Raw genomic sequence first — 18,737 nt, forward strand, 5'->3', positions numbered from 1 at the left:
ATGCTACGGTGTTTAGATAAATGTGAGTTATTAGGTAATCAGGAAAAATACATTACAAAAGGCAACACACAGGGCAATGAAGCTGCACGCCAGCACTTAATTGTGAGCCACAGTCCTGAGTGCTCTGGTGGATAGCAGGTTTGTAACTCTGTACAAAACCTATGTTTTCCTACCTAAGAAAGGGCAGAGGGTTTTGTCCAGTAACATGTCTACCCCCCAGGACTTCCAGGTATTGTTTGATTTCCATTTTTCTGACTCAAGGTGGTCTTCCCAGGGGCCATGCTTTGGGAAAAGCTTGTGTTTCTAAATTCACTTGATCTCCTCTTTCTGATTCCTGTAGCATCCTGGAGAAGTAAGAGTTGAAGTACCTCCTAGACTTCACAGAGCTCTGGTCTGGGGGCCTCTCTCCAAACAACAGAATAAATTTTTGTTTTGTTTTGTTGTTAAGGCCAGTTTTAAGAAAAATCAAACAGAAGGTTCTGGAGAGGGAAAAATAAGACAAATTGAAAAGGTACAACCTAAAGAACTTAATACAAGAGAAAGTGAAGGATGTGGGGGAAGGACTAGAAATAAATCCTAGAAAAGCTACAATTCATCAGGTTTGAAGTAAGTGCATTTTCTAGTGGCTCATGGGTCATTGGTTCATGAAATAAGAAACAAAGAGAGATGTAAAACCTGGAGACTGACCCAGCAAACTCATTAGCCATCAAGCTGCCTATAGCCTTGCCTGCAGGAGGAATGGGAGCAGGACGAGGGCTCTGAGGCAGACAGGGAATGAAGCTACACCTTAGTCGGGAGGCTCCGATCCAGTGTTGACCAACCCTTATTCCATTATCACCTCCCTATGGAGTCTTTTAAGACATGGTTTATCTAACCACCCTCCTTGTGATACCACAGATATACCATAGAGCTCTCTATGTGCTGTGGCCTTTTAGAGGGCCACAAACTATTGTAATCCCCAAGAATTTCTCCCCCAAGAAACAATTTTTATCCCCTGGGAGAGTGGTGTTGCCCCTAGGTACTTACTGTGTGCCTGGCCCTGGTGTGTGTTATATCATGTAATCTACTATTCCCATTTGGCATATAGAACTTAGAAGGGTTGAGTAACTTGTTCTAGGACAAAAAGGATTTGAACCCAGGGAGTCAATGTCAGCCTGCCTTCTTAACAACTATGCTTCTGTTCAAGTCAGGATCACAACCTGCCCTGCTCGTAACCACCATACTGTCCTGCTCATTCGGAAAGGTCGGACCATCTCAACTGGGATGCAGAAATAACATCCCTGTAGGCAGGGCTCGTGGGATCATGACAGGTGCTAAAGGGGTCCCCTCATATAAGCACCTTCCACTGAGGTAAAAGCAACAAGTGTGGACACAGATTTAAAATCTAGTGCCTGGTTAAAAAATCCTGTTTTAGACCATTACAAGACAGAAATCTCTGACTCCATTTTCCTGTCTCTAGAGTTCTGTATTACAAACTGCCCAGCATGGAAGCACGTTTCTAATCAAATGATCTCTACAGATTTTATGAAGGTGAGGAGCCCAATGTGGATCTTTTCATCCTAATGCAAAGTCTTCTGTGAACCATTCCTGATAGTCACCCATACTCCGCCTGAACATTTTCCATGTCATTCCATGTCTTTCCTCATGGAAAGATACCTCCCTTCACCTCTTTTTATTTTAATCAGGCAGGGCATAACCTACATGAATTAAGTTATACAATTCTTTTTGTTTTGTTTTGTTTGTTTGTTTGTTTTGAGATGGAGTCTCGCTCTGTTGCCCAGGCTGGAGTGCAGTGGTGCAATTTGTCTCACTGCAACCTCTGCCTCCTGGGTTCAAGCAATTCTCCTGTCTCAGCCTCCCAAGTAGCTGGGATTACAGGCACCGCCCGCCACGCCTGGCTAACTTTTTGTATTTTTAGTAGAGACAGGGTTTGTTGGCCAGGCTGGTTTCAAATTCCTGACCTCAAGTGATCCTTCCGCCTCAGCCTCCCAAAGTGCTAGGATTACAGATGTGAGCCACTGTGCTTTCTAAAGTGTACAATTCAATGACTTTTAGCATGTGCATGAATCCAAGCACTGATGTTTGTCATCACATGCATTCACTTCTCGTAGGCCTATATTTAGGAAGGGGATAGCTGAATAGTAAGTAATGTTTAGCTTTAGTGTAACATCAAACAATTTTCGACAGTGATCAGACCAAATTACACTCCCTTCAGCAAGGTGTGCAAATGTTCCAGTTGCTCCACATCCTTGTCAGCATCTGATATTGTCTTTGTAAGTTTAACCATTCTGGTGGGTGTGTAGTTCTATCTGGTTGAGATTTTAATTTATTTTTCTTATGAAGTAATGATATTGAGCATGTTTATATGCTTTTTAGCCATCTGATATCTTCTTTCGTGAGACACCTGTTAAAGTCTTTGGCCCATTTTTAAATTCGGTGTTTTTTCCTTTTCTTATGATTCCTAGGAACTTTATGTATGCTAAAAAAAAATTCCTATTAGCTAAGAAATATTATTTCAGGCCATACATGGTGGCTCATGCCTGTAATCCCAGAACTTTGGGAGGCTGAGATAGAAGGATTGCTTGATGCTGGGAATTTGAGACCAACCTAGAAAACGCAGATCCAACTTTACAAAAGAAATTTTTTAGAGAAGGAAGTATTATTTAAAATTGAAAGCTGCTCTCATGTCTTGCTCTCTCTGCCCCAACTTTGAAATCAGAGCATGTTTGCAGAGGCAAGCCATCATGTTCAGGAGTGGAATGTGCCTCTTGCTGCCAGATACTAAATTCTCTTGTTGGACTATAAATGAGAAGTTTGCCCTTTTGTAGGAAAGTAAGGACACATGGTTTATATTAGTATTTCAACATAATATAAGACACTTACTTTACCTCATAGCCACTACCTCTTCCTGATGCTCTGGTCTAGATTTTGGCAGGTAGGAACAGAAAGCTTAAGGGGAAAAATTACCATTTTTATAGTCAGTACTTATGGGCCAAGAAATTATTCAAGTTATTCATTTTAATATAACTGATTTTTAAGGACCTATAGTAATAATGGCCATTGATCACCTTCTCCGTGCCAAACGCCTGGCTAGGCATATTGTATACTTTATCCCATTTAATTTTCACCAAAGTCCTACAAGCTAAAGATGAGGAAACAGACCCACAGAGAAGTCAGAAATGTATCCAAGGTCACAAGCTAATAAAGGAAGAGCCAGGATTCAAACCCGTATTCAAAGCCCATGTCCCCCAAAGAAAAGATTACACTTTTACATCAATGTGGAGATTGTAAGTTTTCTGTAGATGAGAAAGAACTTTAAAAATTATCCCCATCCTGTCTTTATCTTGTTCTATGAACTTCCCTTTCCAACAAAGTAGCTTGGAGTTTGTGTGCCACAATTGGCACTTAGAACTCTCATGAATTTCCAAGTCAATTCTGAGAGCAATGGCACTGTGTGCAAATGCTTGTTTAAAGACATGCTGTGTGGTGGCAGGGCCCAGCCTGCTCAGGCAGCAGAAGGAATCAGCGCAGAGGCAGTGATCACACCAGGTATCAGCTCCTGAGTGAGCCTGCCTGTCTGTCCCTCCCTTCAGGGGCTGTGCATAAAGGCATTTCTCTCCAGCAAACATGCACATCATCCTGTCATTTTGAGCTAGAGTCTTCTTGCCAATTTGTTATCATTATCCAAAGCAAGTTCTGTGCCTTCAGACTCTTTCCCTAAGGGAAATGATATTCAACGGAGGGTCACTGATGTCAAAATGTTGGGTTCTCATTAAACTATGGTTCTCTCTGTCTTCTGCAGTAGAGAGGAACTGGTTCAGAGAAGTAATGCACAGGGTAGAAATGGAAGGTCCCCATAACGCTATTCAAATGACTGATGGTGAAATTTCAAAATATTTCCGATGTTTCTCTTAAGATTGAACCTGATTTTTCACTACAGGGGAATATACACGCTGAGTCCAGTTTATGTTCATGAAAAGTTACCCAGAGCACCACAGTGTACGGGTCACTTTAACCTGATGAGATGTGAAAATCGTGATGTTTGAAATGGCATCACAATTTGATGGCCCAGGGTATACCTTTGATTTATTCTATTTTTGGCTCTAATAACTGATTCTTGCTGCATAGCATTCCTTATGGTTTCTTCTGGGATACACAGTAAATAATTCTGGACTTGGAGTCAGAAGGCCTGGGTATAAATCCTTGTGTGACTATCACCCCCATCTTACCTCTGCAACATCATCTCCTGCAACTCTCCCTCTGCACACCCTGCATCAGCCCCTGGGTCTCCTCCCTCCACACTGCCCCCCCTACCTAGAACAGGGGTCCCAAACCCCCAGGCCATGGACCAGTGCCAGTCCATGGCCTATAAGGAACCAGACTGCACCAGGAGGTGAGCAACAAGAGAGCAAGGGAAGCTTCGTCTGTATTTCCAGCCACTCCCTATCACTCGCATTACCACCTGGGCTCTGCCTCTTGTCAGATTAGTGGCAGCATTAGATTCTCATAGGAGTAGCTCCCTAATGTGAACTGCACATGCAAGAGATCTAGACTGCATGCTTCTTAGGAGAATCTAATGCCTGGTGATCTGTTACTGTCTCCCATCACCCCCAGATGGGACTGTCCAGTTGCAGGAAAACAAGCTCAGGGCTCCCACTGACTCTGCTTTATAGCGAGTTGTATAATTACTTCATTATATATTACAATGTAATAATAATAGAAATAAAGTGCACAATAAATATAATGCACTTGAATCATCCCAAAACCATGCCCTCTGTCAACCCCGGTCCATGGAAAAGTTGTCTTCCATAAAATCAGTCCCTGGTGCCAAAAAGGTTGGGGACCACTGGCCTAGAACACCCTTCCTTCAGGTACCTAATGTTTCGCTCCAACATCACCTTCTCAGTGAGAGCTCCCTGACCACCCTAATCAATGATGCACTATCTGTTTTGTTCATATCTCAAGTACCTAGAAGAATGCCTGGCCCGTAGAAGGTATTCAATACCTAGTTGTTTGGGTTGTTGCTGTTTTCGTTTTATTCGACCCCTTATCAGCATGGAGTCTTTAAACAAAGCCATTACTCTCTCAGAGCCTGAGCTTTTAAAACTTATAAATGAGGAAAATAGTTAGACCAACAAAGTTGCATTGTTAAGAAAATTAGATAAGATAGTGTATACAAGAATTACACATAATACTGGTGAGAAGAGTATTTGTTGTAGTAAATTATGGGGATTTATAGGTTAAGAATTAAGTGTATATAATGCATTTGGTAAGAGATCTTCTAGAGGTAAATGTATTGACAGCATTTTGTCCTTTATTTTCCACTGGTAAAAATAAGAAATGTAAAGGAGCATGTCACATCCAGCATGACACTGGGAGACACAGACATGATAAGGAGGCAGAGGCTGAGGGTTGGGCACAAGAGGGTGGGAGCCAACCATGAGGATCAGAGGGTTCTGCTAAAACTGGACTTCTCAGCTACCACTTCTGGTTACCCTTGTTATGGGGAAAGGTTTCTAATGTCATTATGAGACACACACACACACACACACACACACACACACACACACACACACAAAATGAGGTGCATAGTAATCAGAGTCCAAGCATCCCCCATGTGGTGTGAGAGCTCCATGTTGAGAAAAAGAGGAATGAAAATTGGGAGGGATTTGAGGAGAGGCCCTTGGCTGGGATCACATGGGAAAGGGTATTTTATGGTTAATAAAAAGGCTACCCTAAGACTGTCTATGGAGAGTGTCTTGGGCAAGGTTCTTTCTCCTGCTGTTGTGTTATGTGCAGCATAGATAACATTCACAAAACCACCTTGCCACACCTATCCGGCTCGTTGCCCTCATGCATGAAAAGAGCTCTCACCAGAAAATAAGCGAGTTCAGTCTACTGGTGGCTTTGTTAGCAATGTTTAGGCTCCAGAGTCAAGGTCATGATTGCCCAGTGGGAACAGGCAAAGGAGTAAATAAAAAGGCTCTGTAAACTATAAAGGGGTGTCCAGATGTCAATTTTTATGTTTTCCCCAGCTGCTTCTATTCCTTTTACTGTGATGCCTTAGGTCTATTAAATCATGGAATATCAAAACAAGAATGACCTGTAGAGATTGTCTGATCATTCATCTGTTCAACACACATTTTCTGCGCATCCATTCTGTGTCAGACTTAGGACTCAGCGCTGGTTAGACAAGAAATAAGTGTCATTGCCCTCAAGGAATTCAGTTTTCTAGGAGATAACAAGCAAAAAATGGAAGACAGTGGGACATCTACTACGACAGAGGCATACATGAGGTGCTGTAGAGCAGAGAAAAGGGATATTTAAGTCAGATGGATGGGTGGTGGGGTTGCTGGATGGGAGTGGCACTGTTTTGAAGGTCAAGTAAGAGTTGCCCAGGCAGAGAAAGAAAAAGACATTTCAGGCAGAAGGATGGAGGAGTGAGGAAGGTATAAAGGATCTTGGTTTGTTAAAGGAACTGCCAGTAATTTGAACTAGCTGGAATGAAGTAAACATGACAAAGTGTCCAAAAAATAAATCAGGGCAGGTTGGCAAAATATAGTTGATTAAAGAACTTATGTCTTAAGCAAATGACTCAGAGCTTGATCATGGAAATCAAGGTGAGCCAAGGAAGTATTTTAAGGTGGAAAAGATGAGACTATATTGGTTTATACGAAGGTTACTCAGCCCGAGACATGGATTCAGGAATCAACTTGGGTAGGAAGGAGCAATTCAGACAATTAACTGGAGAAGGTCTAGACAAAGGCAGTAGTTATAGCAATGGGTTTGGAGACAGCAGACAAAATCATGAGCTATTTACCAAATAGGACTAGACTTTTGTACACTCTGGGTTTCCATAAGGAAGGATTTTTTCTTCAGCACACACCTGGACTCTTATACTATTTGTATTCTCTTCCTTCCTGAGGGAGGTGGAATGACACTGAATTGGTGAATTTGGAAAGAATAACTGGGCATGCTCAGTTCAGCTCAGCTTAGCCCTTTTCCCTTGGAGTGAGCCTGTCTACAAGAATACAAGTACTCCTTTTCTTCATGCCCTAAATCTTATCTGGACAGCCAATCCATGTGGGATGCCCTGTCTTGCTGCTACAATTGCATGGGTGACCCTAACAAATTTTGAGGCTCAGTATTTGAAAGCCCTCTTGGTCCACAGACCTAAAGCCATGTCTTCTACTGAGCCTCTCTAGGGAGAAAAGGTAACATTTTGGTGTCATCTCCCACTTTTTGTTTCTTTCTCAATTTGCTCAGACCTGTGGTCTGGTAGAGTGCCATTGAGTGGCAGTCCTTGAAGAACCCAGCACTGGCAATGAATAAAAGAGGTGGTCAATGAGAGACCAAATCTAAATATGACTCCCCATTTCTTTCTGCTTGGGTTTTTCCCTCTCCTCAGTTTTCCTGGGGAAAGATGGGAAGTCATTAGTCTGGATTGGAGATACAGTGGGAGGAAAGGGTTTGGGGAAGAAGATGGTGATTTTAGGTTTGGTCACAGTTACTTCAGCGAATACCAACCAAGTAGCTATGCCCCTTCTCCTCTTCCCTCCCTTATGTCAGGTACACCCCTCCTCTGTGCACCTGTGCTTGTATCTCCCATTATACACATCAGAAGATGTACCTGCAGTTGCCTACATGCCTGTCTTGTATTTTGTCTTTGAGCTTCCCAAGGGTATGATCTGTGTTTTAAAATTTCTTCACCGTAGGGCCAGGTCTTATTTAAGCCCCAGAAGTTAGTCAGCCATACTTGTTGAATTAATGAATAAATTCACTTAACCTCACCAACATGTCAGTTCCTATGTGTTTCCTCACCCTGGAGTAGTTGGTAAAACAAGGATCATACATATGCAGAAAAGGCTTCATCAGAGGGAGGGTGTCTCCTCTGGCATTAGCAGCTTCCTCCCCTAGTCTCTCTTCTCTTTCAATCAAACTCTGATACTCCCTACCCAGTGTCTACACTCCAAAGGTTTGAAATCAGAGTCCACGGTTAAATGAGAATCTTGCCACTGTTTCCAACTCATGTTGACCCAGAAGTGCAGCTCTGAGCCCTGCTGTAGCTTTTGTCAGCAACCCCCTGGAAGCTGTCAGTGGGCTGCAGTCTGTGCTTACAGAGTGATCCCCCAAAGAGATGCAGATTGTGCAGATACATCTGGCAGGGGCTGACGCTGGGAATGACTGTGCTCTGCAGGGAGGGCATCATCAACTAATTGCTTCTACCCCCTGGGGCATGGAGAAATGCAGGAGCAGATCCGGAATGACAGTGTGATTGAGCCCCAAGCATCTAGAGTAGAGGGAAGCCTGTCTAGAGTGTTCCTGACAGGCTTGAGTCAAAAGCACTGGATCATACTTCCAAGAAAGGGAGACTATTTTTTTTATTTGAAATATAACAGACATGCAGAACAGTGCATAGAAACATATGCACAGTTCACTCGTCACAAATAAAATGCCTTTGCAACTACACTCGAGATAATATTTTCTGCAATGCTCCCTACAAAACAATATTGCCTGCCCTCCCTTCAACATTTGTGTACCGTTTCCTAGTCATATCCAATATGTTGATTTTCATGGTAACCATTTTATTGGCCTTCTTTATAATTTTAACACCTTCCCGTGCATCTCTAACAGATTTGCTAATTTGTTTGTTTTAGAACTTGATATGAATGGAGTCCTATCATTATCATTTCTTGACATGTATCTTCCACTTGACATCATCTTTGTGAAATTCATTCATGTAGATGTGTATAATTGTAGTGTACTCTTCTGATTGCTGCACTGTTCTACTATGTAAATATGACCACTTATCCATTCTACCCCCTACGGGTTGATGGACATTAAAGTTATTTGCACTTTGCTACTGGAATCATTATACTGGTATAAACTTGTATAAGTTTCTGTATGGTATTTGTCTGCTGATAGAGGTTCTGAGTCAATAGGTAAAGTCTGGGTATCCTCAAATTGAATAGAAATGCCAAACTCTTTTCAAAATTGGACATACCTAATCATAGTCCCACCATTAGGAGTTTGGGGACATATAAAGGCACCCTACAATTCTAACTGCAAGATCCCAAGATAACTTGCACTGGCTGCAAACAGGGAACTCCTGCAAGTCCTTGGAGTTTGACTCGTACATGAAACATGGCATTTTTGTCTCTTGCTTTTAGAATTTAACTGTTCTCCTCTCTGAGGATGGAAGAACATCACACATTATTTGTTAGTCAAAGTGTCACTCAGCTAACCTGGAAAGGCAGAAGGGCAATTTAATAACATATAGATACTTTTCCTTCTAAAGTTGTACATACAGAAGTATATTTGTAACAAGAAAATCAATCGAAAATTGAATGCCTAAAATAATACTGTAGTTTCTCTTTTGAGCTCAATTGATTTGCTCCACATACATCTGCTGAAAAACAGAGGTTTCAAACAACATGTGCTATTCAGGGTCTGAATTAAACATCTGTTGATGTTCTCTAGTTGTAATAGGGTAACATAAGCCAAAAAAAAAAAAAATCGTAAGAAATTCAGCATTAGTCTATTCAGGGAGTTTTTCCAAGAGAAGGAATAGCTTTGTTTTGACCCTTTTTTGTAAAACATCATCCAAACCAAAGGTATTACACGTTAGAAGAGTTTTCATTTCATTACTTTAGCCTTACAAACCAAGCAGTACTTATCTACTAATTGTCTCACCTTCACCTCAGTGTCCCCAATACCTAGCATAAGCCTTGGCAATAACAGGAGCTCAAAAACATTTGAATAGATGGAGTTCTTGTACACTTGAGGTGAGGAAACTTTACCAAAATGAAGACACATATTTTGTTAAAAATCTTGTCGTCTAAGACTCAATCCCATCCAATTACTGCCCCACGCGAAAAAAAAAAAAAAAAAAAAAGATGTTGTAGGTCTCAAAAATCAGGCCAAGTTATTTGTGTAAAGAAACATTAATTCAGGACCTAATTATGGCCTTTTGAAATATCAGTTATTAAATTCTGTTAACCAAAGGCATAAAGGAGATCCAAAGCCTCCCACTGCCTTTTCCCAGTATGTTCTAGTAAGAGTTTTTCTGTGTGATTCCGAAAGTTATTGTTTGGAAGCTCATGATACTACTTAGTCCCCCCAGAGTACAAAACAGCTTTTGAAGTTTAAGTCCAGACTACAGGGGGTATCACAATGGAGGTTTAACCAACTGTAATGAGAAGCTGATAACAATGAAAGAAATATCTGCTGGGAAGGCAATAAATCCTCTCCCCTTAATAAATGTCTGACAGGAAAGGAACTCGTGACATCTCAAGGCTATGAGCTTACAAATTAAATCGGAGGAGATGACTTGTTGATTGATACTGCAGGTAATCAGGTAATTAACCAGTCATAGGCTGATAATGAGATACTTTTGGCTAATTAGAGGAATACCAATGAATTGAATTCAGATGAAATGCTGCAAATAAAAGGCATCTAGAGAAAAGGACAGGCAACTGGAGAGATGGAAGGAAATGACGGTGGAGAGTGGAAGTTATACCAGTTAACGAATCATCCACTTATTCAGTGATCCAGGCTCAAACCCCAAAGGCATGGAAACTTCCCCGAGATGGGTTTGTAATCCAAAATCTAACATCCAGAAGAGAAACATAAGTAGTGGAAACATTTTATTTAAATATTATTCCATTTCATTTAAAATGTTAAATAAAATTTGTAGGAGCCTATTGCTTTGGACTAGGCTGCTGCGCTGGGCCCAACAGACCAGACCAATATGGAGTCACTCATGCCAAATGAAACTAATTAACTTAGGAGTGCACTTGGGTAAACAGCTGGGCTTTAGTTGGTTACAGCAGCTGAGCTTCAGTCAGTCAATTGCAGGCAGCCAGCTGATTCAAATAAGGCAAGATGCCGAGCTGTAACCAATTAAGCTGTCTCGATATCTCACTTCCATTTTCTGTCCGTAAATACTGTCTAATCATGTTGCTGGCTGGAGTTGTTTGAAAACCTGCTCTGGTTCTGAGGGCCGCCCAATTCTTGAATTATGAATAAATGCCAATTAAGATCTTTAAAGTTGTAATTTTTTGTCTTTTGACGGTAATCTGAAATCTAATGCTCAGGGGAGAAAAAAGGTAGTGGAAGCCATATCCCAAGAATGTCTTTATATTTTGCCTTCAGCAACCCCTTAAGTGTGACTTGAGTATAAAATAGATTTTCTTTGGGAGCCATTGGAAACAAGACTTTAAATTGAAGATAGATTTCAGTCCCAGAGGGGGCTTATTTGATCCAAAGGTATATAATCTAAGTGATTACACATTCTATATGTATTTGAGAATACACTTTTTATTTCATAGATGAGTAAGGCAACACCCTCCTCCCACCTTATTCTTATAGCCCCTGATATCGTTAGTCTTTGTGTCTCCACCCAAATCGCATCTTGATTGTAGCCCTATAATTCCCACAGGTCATGGGAGAGACCAGGTGGAGGTAATTGAATCATGGGGGCCGTTTCTCCCGTGCTGTTCTCGTGATAGTGAGTTCTCACGAGATCCGATGGTTTTATAAGGGGCTCTTCCCCAACTTTGCTCAGCATGTCTTCCTGCCACCTTGTGAAGAAAGCGTCCTGCTTCCCATTTGCCTTCTGCCATGATTGTAAATTTCCCGGAGCCTTCCCCAGCCAAGCTGAACTGTGAGTCAATTAAACCTCTTTCCTTTATAAATCATTCACCCTTGGGCAGTTCTTTAAAGCAGTATGAAAACAGACCATACAACTCCTCTCCTCTCGTCAAAATACACGTTATCCTTCGGAGCCTACTCTCCCTATGCACCAATAAGACCAAAAGAGAACTATAGCCATGAGGCACTGGGAAGTGGGCAGTGGAAACCACTTGGGACATCTCTGCTTCTCTATTTTTCTGATTGACCCTTTCTCTGTTACACTCTTCCCCTTTCTCCCCTGCCTCCTCATTTCCTCTTTCTTCCTTTTTCCTTCAACCATAATAAATCCACATGAAAGAATTCAACATGCTTCTTAGTTTGTAGCATATGATCACTATCAAGTGATGCAGAGCCTTTATTTTTTATAACATTTTCTCTGAGTTGACCCCTTTAAACCACATACTCCTACTCCTTTCCTGAATAGGTGCTCAATCTACTCAATCTCTATATGCATGTATATTATCAAAAAGCATATTGGATAGATTTTTATATGCCGCAATTTACATAAATATATGGTGCTATAAATTTTGTTTCTTGCTTTTTTTCTTTCAACAATGTGTTGTTGACATTTAATCTTGCAGTTATGTAAATATATAGTTCATTACTTCTGATTGCTGCTTCAAGTTCTATCATATGGTCTTTTATTTGCTAAATTGCTTGAATATCTAGTAAGTTCTCGATTGTAACCTCTTAAGCATTTTAGGCATTGAAAACATGTTAACTCTTGGCTTTGCTGTGATGTCCCTTGAGCAGAAGTCTTTCCGTTTGATGTACAGTCCATCATTTTCATTACAGCCTTGTTTCATGACCTTACTTCAGAACAAGGTTACAAAAATACTACTTACCTTTTCTCTTGTCAGCTTTAAACACTTACCTTTTATACTTATCTTTTCATCCATTTGTAATTTATTTTTATACAGTTTTATATATACACATAAATGTTTATATAGTGTGTATATATGTATATATATGCGTGTATGTATGTGTGTGTGTATATATATATATACACACACACACACAAATCTCCATATAATGAACCAGATTTCTCAACATCATTAGCTACATAATCCACTATTTCCCCATACATGTGTGGGATCGTTTTCATTACTTAGCAAGTCTGCATGGATTCATGGATTTCTCTCAAGGCTATTCTGTTGTCTGTTACTGTGCTTTAGTATTCATCCTTTATTACTGTAGCATTGCAATATATGTGATCTTTGGTAAGGAAATTCCTTCCACTTTGTTTTCCTGTTTCAAAATGATCTTGTCCATTTGTGAGGTTTTATTCCTCAATTTACATGTTGGCATCAGTTTGTCAAGTTCTGTCAAATGACTACCAGGATTTTGCTTGGAATTGTACTGAATTCACAGATTAACTCAGAAAGAATTGATATTTTTGATAGGTTATCCCATTCATGATCATAGTATATATTCCCATTTATTTAGCTCTCCTTTAATATACCTTAATAGAGTTCTGGTATTTTTCTCATGAAGGACCTTGTATATTATTTATTAATTACTGGATACTTTAGCGTTGGAGCTATTTTAGGTGATGTCTTATTTTCTATTATATTTTCTAATTGATGACTATTTAAACAAATGTTATCGATTTACGTATGTTGATATTTTTTAATTGGAAACTTCACTAAACTCTCTTATTAATTACCAGTTTATTCTATTGATTTGGATAGGACTTAAATGTGAATAAGCTTTATGGATGAGCAAATCATCTATAAATACTTTTATTTTTTATTTTCTTCTAACTTTTATTTTAAGTTCAGGGGTACAAATGCAGGTTTGTTACATAGGTAAAGTTGTGTCATGGGGGTCTGTTGTGCAGATTATTTCATCACTCGGGTATTAAGCCAAGTACACCGTTATTTTTCCTGATCCTCTCCCTCCTCCCGGCCTCCACCCATTGAAAAGCACCAGCATGTGTCATTTCCCTCTATGTGTCCATATGTTCTCATCATTTAGTTCCCACTTATAAGTAAGAACATGTGGTATTTGGTTTTCTGGTCCTGTGTTGTTTTGCTAAGGATAATGGCCTCCAGCTCCATCCACACTCCTGCAAAGGACATGAGCTCATTCTTTTTTATGACTGCATAGAATTCCATGGTATATATGTATACATATCTTTTTCTTTATCCAATCTATCACTGGTGGGCTTTTAGGTTGATTCTATGTCTTTGCTATTGTGAATAGTGCTGCAATGAACATACACATGCATGTGTCTTTATAATAGAATGATTTCTATTCCTTTGGGTATATCCCCGTAATAGGACTGCTGGGTCAAATGGTATTGCTGACTTTAGGTCTTTGAGAATCTCCACATTGTCTTCCACAATGGTTGAACTAATCTACACTCTCACCATCAGTGTATAAGTGTTCCTTTTTTTCTCCACAACCTCGCCAGCATCTATTTTTTTTTTTAAATCAAAAATTAATTACCTTTAAAGTTTTCCTCTTTTCCTCACTTCTGGTCTAATTCTATATCCTTATTTACTCCTCATTTTGTAAAAAATGATTTAACTGATGAGTTCAGAAGAAACTAGGCATATGTAGCTCAGTCCTTTCTGTGTATCCCATTTGAGAGCTCACCTGCCCAAGAACTCCTTCACACTGTCAGCTATGCGGTGAGGCCAGCCTAATTGTCTGTGCCAGCAGCAAGGTAAATCTCTAAAATTCAGAGGTAAGATGTCTGCAAATCCACTGGACTGGCTGATCCAAGCCCATTCTTCAATATCAGCTTCATCGGTTATAAGGTAATGTTTTATTTCCATCTACCTTACATGATTTTTCTAATTTTTTCTGACTTGATGTGGCATAAAGATGGTGTTATTTATTATCCCCTTAACACCTGTACACCTTCTGATCGTTATACCTCTGCTGTGATGGAAACATTTATGCCCCTTCAAAATTCATGTAGCATAATCTCTAATACAAAGTATTAAGAGGTGAGGCCTTTAGGAGGTGACTAGGTCATGAGGGCTCTTCCCTTGTGAATGAGATTTAGGCTCTTACAAAAGAGGTCAGACACAGCATTTGGCCCCTTTTTGACTTTTGACCTTCCACCATGCAAGGACACAGCGTCCAAGGTGCTATCTTGGAAGCAGAGACCAAATTCTCACCAGGCACCCAAACTTTGATCTTTGTCGGATTTTTTTTTTTCTGTTTTCAGAAATGTGTCCATGTCTTCTAGATTTTCAAACTTATCACTGCTTTTGTTCGTAGTATTTTTTTGAAATCAAATATTTCTTTTAGGACAGTTTTGAAGTTACAAAAAGTTACAAAGATAGTACAGAGACCTCCCATAAAGCCCTTTCCCAGTTTTCCCTGCTAGTAAATCTTCCATTAGTATGGTACATTTGCTACATTAATGAACCAATGTTAATACATTATTTTAGATTCTACAGTTTATTCCAACTTTCTTGGTTTTCATCTAATACATTTTTTTCTGTTCTAGGATCCCATGATCCCATAGTACATTTAGTTATGTCTTCTTAGGCTCTTCTTAGCAGGGACAGGTTCTCAAACTTTCCTTGTTTTGGATGACTTAGACAGTTTTGTTTTTGTTTTATTTTTTGGTTTTAGTTTAGTTTTGTTTTGTTTTTTTCTGAGACACAGTCTCACCCTCTCGCCCAGGCTGGAGTGCAATGGTGCGATCTTGGCTTCCAGAAACCTCTGCCTCACAGGTTCAAATGATTCTCCCTACTTGTTAGGTATTTATAGAATGTCACTCAGTTGGATCTGTCTGATGTTTTTCAGATCATTAGACTGGGATTATGTGTTTGGGGGAAAGAAGGTTACAAAGATAAAGTGCCATTTTCATCACATCACATAAAGTGTACACAATACCAACATCACTCATCACTGTTGAGGTTGACCTGGATCACTGACTGAGGGTGGGTTGTCCAGATGTCTCTACTATGAAGTGATGCTTTTTTTCCCCGTTTCCACAGTGTGCACTTTTTGGAAGTGAGGAGTACTCCACCTCGAGGACAGAGTACATAAATTATTTGGAATTCTTCTGCATGGGAAATTTGTCTGTTCTCCTCCACTTATTTATATCAATATGGACTGGTTATTCATTTTACATGTTGGGTGTTTGTTCAAATCTTACTTATTGCAGTTATATTGGTAGATATTTTCACCTTCAAATTCTGTTGGATGCTTACTTTGCATCTTCTCCCCTTTTTCCTTGATTAATATGGCCAGAAATTTGTCTATCTTATTAGTCTTCAAAGAACCAACTTTATTAATTACCTAAATTGCTTCTTTCTGTTCCATTAATTTCTGTTCTTATCCTTATTGTTACATCCCTTCTTGTTTCTTTTGTGTTGACTGTGTTGCCTTTTTTCTACCCTTTAGAATTGAATGCTAAACTTTTTTGTAGTAACCTTTTTGTTGTTGTTGCTCTGTTATATGTAATGGAAGATTTAAATTTCCCTCTAAATATCGCTTTAGCTGCATCTCACAAATTTAAAAAGTGGCACCTTCATTATCACTCACCTTTAAGTGAATGCAATTTGCCTGATGATTTCTTCCTTGACCAATGAATGCTGATCTAACCCCTCCCCTCAACATAGGACAAATTTTTTAATTATACGAGTTATTAATTTCTAATTTTGTTGCATTATAAGAAAAAATATTGGTTTTTGATTCTTTGGAACTTATGAAGACTTCTTTTGTGTTCATTACATGATACTATTTGTTATTTTTCCAAGAATGCTAAGAATATAGCTTTTTATACACAGTCCAGATTACTCATCCTATTAATTCAAATGTATCTCTTTGCTTATATTTTCCATATGATCTGTCAGTTATTAAAAAGGTTGTCTTATAATCTCCAGCTATAGTTGCTGATCTATACATGCTCTCTGCTGCTATATTCAGTTGCATATTTTCAGGTGCATTTTGATTCACAATTAATTATATTCTCTCCTAGCTCCTTTCACAATGTATAACTTTCGTCTTTAACTCATGTGATGTTTTCCCCTTTTAATTCAATTTTGTCTAATGGGAGCATTTTTATACGAGAGTTTGTTTTTAATATCTGTACAGTCTATATTTTCAATTTTCCTGCATTTTTGTTATATATATATATATATATCTCCTGGAAGCAACATATTTTTAAATCTCATTTTTAAAACTCCAACAGCACTTAAGCAGTTCCTTTTCCCTCTTTCTTGTCTCCTACTGGATAAATCACGTGTTCTTCTTGAACAGTTAACTTCTTATTTCTATTCATTTAATGGTTTCCCCTTATAAAATTCCCATGAAGTTATAACATTAATTTGTAATTTTTATAATAACTAAGTTTATACTCATTGAGAGTGTTTACTTTGTATGGTCATGGCTATGCTTTGGTTTTTGTAAGAGGGAAGTATAGGAGGTCATTGCACGTCTAAGCAAAAATAAAACTTATCTACTCACCCATACTTCCTATATCTCATTTTTCTCTCCTGAATTAATCTCTCCCCTTTGCTACAGTATTTCTTTCAAAGATGTTCTTGAAGTGGGAAACAATTTTTAGGCCCCGTGAACCTGAAAATATCTTTATCTCACAATCATATTTAAATAAAAACTGGTTACAAAGTTCTAGGTTCAAAAATGTCTATGTTCAGCATTGAAAAAATATTATTTCACTATCTTCTTGCATACAGCATTACTGTTTTATTTCTTCCTGGAACATGCATTGAATCAATGCTGATACTTTTCTGTCTTCCATGTCTCTCAATGTTAATTTTATTCTTTTCATCTCAACCCTTCCTGGTACTCTCTGGAAGAATTCCTCAACTTGAAATTCCAGGTTACTAGTTTAGTCTTTGAAGTATCTATCCAGTTATTCAACTCATCTACTGAGTTTTTCATTTCTATACTTATACTTTTCATGACCAGGATCTCCCATTGTTTCTTATCTGTAACTGCTTGTTCTTACTTCATGTTCAAATATCACTCCTTCCCTTTTAAAAGATATTTACTAGGCTTATTTTAAGTGTCTCTAGTAGGTATTTCTTGGTATACTGCCTTTCGGGGGGGTGTGCTCCAGAGAAGTCTTAATAAACGACTCCTAAATCCCCACCCCCAAACCGTGCATGTCCCTTGGGAATTTCAGTTGACATGGAGACTAATGTACGCCTGAAGGAGAATCAAAATCTTAGACTGTGAGTTTAGGGGTGGGGGAGTATGCTTTAACCTCCACAGCCTCTGATGTTTCTATCAGGAATCAACCACTTGCAGTTTGCTTTCTCCTACCTCTCCCTACCCTGTACCTCCTGAGACCTCACCCTCAGGAAGCCCTGGGAACTTCTCTCTTCTAACTGCTCTTCTCTGCTTTGGGGTTGGAGAGGTAAGGAGGAAATTTTTCAGGGGCTGGTCAGCTTCCCCACACTTTTTCTCACTCCAGAGGGTCTCTAGCTCTGCCCCCATGTTGGCTAACTGCTCTGATACATTCTGATTTGGGGAAGTGTTTTGCCACTGAAGCAATAGGAGATCAATAGCCCACTGAGGTCGGGGTAAGAGAGATAAAAGGTGCACTCAGCCAGCACTTCCAAGCACGTCTCCCATCTGTGGCCCTGGGCTTCTCCTGATATAGGGAGGCTATCGTCTTCCTATCACACAGGAATTCAACTATCTTTCATCTTCCCATGGGTTTTTCATGGATTTGGTGTTAAGTGCTGGGATCCGTCAACATGTCTTCTGTTTCTTTACCTAAAATCTCCGAAGTTGGATTTGAGGAAGGGAGGCAACGGCTTATGTTAATTTTCCATGTTGTCCAGAATTGAAATTTATTCTAAAGATTGTGAGTGTTGATGATTATGGGAACCATGAGGCCTATAGCCCTGTTAAATGCACAATGCCTAGCACATAGTAGGTTCTCACTAAACACTGCTTCAATAAACTGATAAATTTATTCAAAGATATTTTAGATGATACGTAATGTCACGTTCTGTATTTTAACTTTTTTTTTTTTTTTTTTGAGACGGAGTCTCACTCTGTTGCCCAGGCTGTAGTGCAGTGGTGCAATCTCGGCTCACTGC

The sequence above is a fragment of the Rhinopithecus roxellana genome, chromosome 11 (genome assembly GCF_007565055.1).
Source record: "Rhinopithecus roxellana isolate Shanxi Qingling chromosome 11, ASM756505v1, whole genome shotgun sequence".
NCBI classification, from domain to species: Eukaryota; Metazoa; Chordata; class Mammalia; order Primates; family Cercopithecidae; genus Rhinopithecus; species Rhinopithecus roxellana.